The following is a 2,923-nucleotide window of genomic DNA, read 5'->3' on the forward strand; positions in this document are numbered from 1 at the left end:
GCGGGTGGAGGAGCCTTGGTCAGCCCGAACCCAAAAACCTTCAAACCACACACAGCTAACCTCGCTTTTTTTAAAGCTGTTTGGGCGGAGTCCGGTGCTCCACGACATTGCAGGAAAAATAGAAAAAAAATGTTATGAAAGTACACCGTAATAAAGTGTTAGGTAAGATAAGCGCGCATCAGACTTAACACCACATCCCTGAATCCTGAAGTATAAGGCAGAGGAAATGTTTGATGCACAGTGGTGATCAGGCCTGCCTCTACAGCTTCCTGGTGAGGGTGAATGTGTAACGAGGAGAAATAACTACCAAGGAACAGATTATGGCCTTTATATATAGGGTTATATAGTGCGTCAAATGGGCGGCAATATCTCAGCAGTGACAGAAAGAAGGGCAAACGTTGTCTCCGCAGCAGCTACTGGCCGACACATCTAATGGACGGTTGGGCGCGGCTACTCCATGATATAAGGAGAGGCTCCGGCGCAGCGCCCACAGACGACTGTCCGACGTGGGAGAGCACAGACCCTCCTCCACGACTCCGCTGCCTCGCCGCCACTCACTCTATCGCTCTTCTCCCGCTCTCTCTTCGTCTGCCATCACACAAACATTTCTAGTTCCCAGATATGTTGTAACGTATGCTTTCCCATCTGCATCTTTTTCTACCTGTTCTTGTTTTCTGTCCCTCTCAGTTGTTCTATTCTGCAGGTAATGAAACAGAGCAAGTCTATGATCAACCCGCCATCGCCACAGCACCCACCAACTCACGCCTGATGCACGGTAAGCCACACGCGTCTTCCCGCACGGTAGGCCACTCAGGTCTTCCCGAGGGAGTCACGCCCTACCTCCGCCTCCTTTCACGTGCCTATGTAGATGTAACCTGAAGTGATGCGCAAAATAAAGTTCAGTGATCAATGTAGTTATGTTGAAAATGGTAAATTAGTATGTCAGAGGGGCCATTCATAGCTACAACTCCATTAAAAGTTATTATGGTATTTCCCCTTTCTCCTACCCTACCCCCCCTTGACAGCGACAGTTGAGTAACCTCGTTCCAGCGGTGCACAGGAGCCGGTCAGGTGGAGGGGGAGGGACGGGCAGCGAAAGGACAGGTGATGGAGGGCGAGCAGCCGGACTCCAGACAAGAAACTAATCGTCGCTGCCACAATTGCACGACTCACGGCCACCGTCCTGTCCCTTCCCGACCCCCGTCCCCGGTCATGCTCCCTCGCACCCGCCTGATCTTCGCCTCCGTCCTTTATGGCCTCCACGTGATGTACATAAAACATAAGTGACTCACGGACGGAAATAAGTGAGGCTCGTGTTCCCTGGCCAATGTCGTCTGTGGACCGCGAACACCTGACTCATGAGCACCTTGATTATAGAGGCAATGCAACTTGTCAAGGGAGGGAGGCACCTTGAGAGACTATATGGTTGTCTCTATCTTCCCATATGTCTTCCTAGCTGTAGAATTGCCTGTCTCTCCATATGCCTGCCTATACATTTGTCTCTGTCTATGGGGGGGCGGTTTGTAACAACGTTTTACATGGAATTTATATCATACCAGCAAATCTACTTTGTTTACATAACTTTTCTACTATTCCTTCATATATTCTGTTACATATTTACCATAGCCAGTCCTTAGCAATTAACTTTTAGCAACCATAGAGGAAAAAACCCCACAGGAAGAGGCGGGGGAACATGCATTTCATCAGAAGTCAAAAAAAAACAAAAAAAAAAAAACATACGTGCCACAATAAAACATAAAAAAAAAAGTCTCCTGAGTTTCTTTATCTGAAGGAAACGTACCATAACTCACACTATCGCGGTGTAAAAACGACACCCGCAAAAAAAAAAAATGCATATATCCTGCTTGTTACTTATAATGTATGCGTTTGATCCCCTCCTCTATGGATTACCGTACATCCTCTCCGTCCAGCTGCAGGTGTTAATGCCACATAAGGAGCCCTCCACCCATTCCGCTCCACCCTACAACCCCGCCCACACCTCCCCGCCCACCCCACCGTCGCCCACACGCACAGGACGTCGCCCTGGAGTATATGGGGATGAAGGCGGGCGGGCGGGTCGTCGCAACACAGGATATGGAGTCGTGCGATCACCCAGCGGCGTATACAGAATCGAGGCGCCGCGGATATGAATGTCATGAGTCACCGCGGCTGAAAATGTGCGATTCTTATTCCGCAGAGAGACACGTGAGGGGGAATCAAATATGTATGAGTAAAATCAAAGCGTGTCAGCCAATGCATAGGTGCAGCTAATGGTATCTAAGCTGCATCAGAGCCCCAAACAAGATGAGGAAACCTGTCATCACATATCATTCTCTTGTACTGATATTGACATTGAACTGTGTGTGTGTGTGTGTGTGTGTGTGTGTGTGTGTGTGTGTGTGTGTGTGTGTGTGTGTGTGTGTGTGTGTGTGTGTGTGTGTGTGTGTGTGTGTGTGTGTGTGTGTGTGTGCGTGCGCGCTCTCTACATACACGGATCTCTCTTGATAATCCCTAGCCGCGCTGCACCTGGCTAAGGACAACACATTGATTGTTTACCTACACCGTGTACATAATTGGCTCACACATCAAGCTGCGTGTCAGGTGTTCCCTCTTGTTAATGACACGTAGCAACACCTGCTGATTTACCAAATACTGACTTACATACACTGCGTCTCAATAACAACAAGCTTTACCTGTTACGGTTCTGGGATGTTATTAGTAGTACTGGTAGTAAAGATAGAAGTAGTGGTAGTATTGGTAGTAGTGATGGCAGTGGTGGTGCTAGCAACAGAAGTGATAATAAGAGAAGTAGTAACAGCATCATTAGTGGTAAAGGTTAAGGTTTATCTACTGTTATTCTTGTTTCTATATAAAAATCAGATTCTAAACAATCAAACCAATTAAAGAAAGATCTGTAGGTCTT

General features: G+C 47.7%; 1 long non-coding RNA gene across 1 annotated transcript; it reads left to right on the top strand.

Annotated features, from left to right (window-relative positions):
* The first annotated feature begins 226 nt into the window (after positions 1-226).
* Positions 227-2,341, top strand: LOC135101109 (uncharacterized). Its single transcript, XR_010269030.1, has 2 exons — positions 227-775; positions 1,026-2,341. It is a non-coding gene; the product is annotated as an uncharacterized LOC135101109 (long non-coding RNA).
* Positions 2,342-2,923: the final 582 nt, after the last annotated feature.

The sequence above is a fragment of the Scylla paramamosain genome, chromosome 6, assembly GCF_035594125.1.
Source record: "Scylla paramamosain isolate STU-SP2022 chromosome 6, ASM3559412v1, whole genome shotgun sequence".
Lineage (NCBI taxonomy): Eukaryota > Metazoa > Arthropoda > Malacostraca > Decapoda > Portunidae > Scylla > Scylla paramamosain.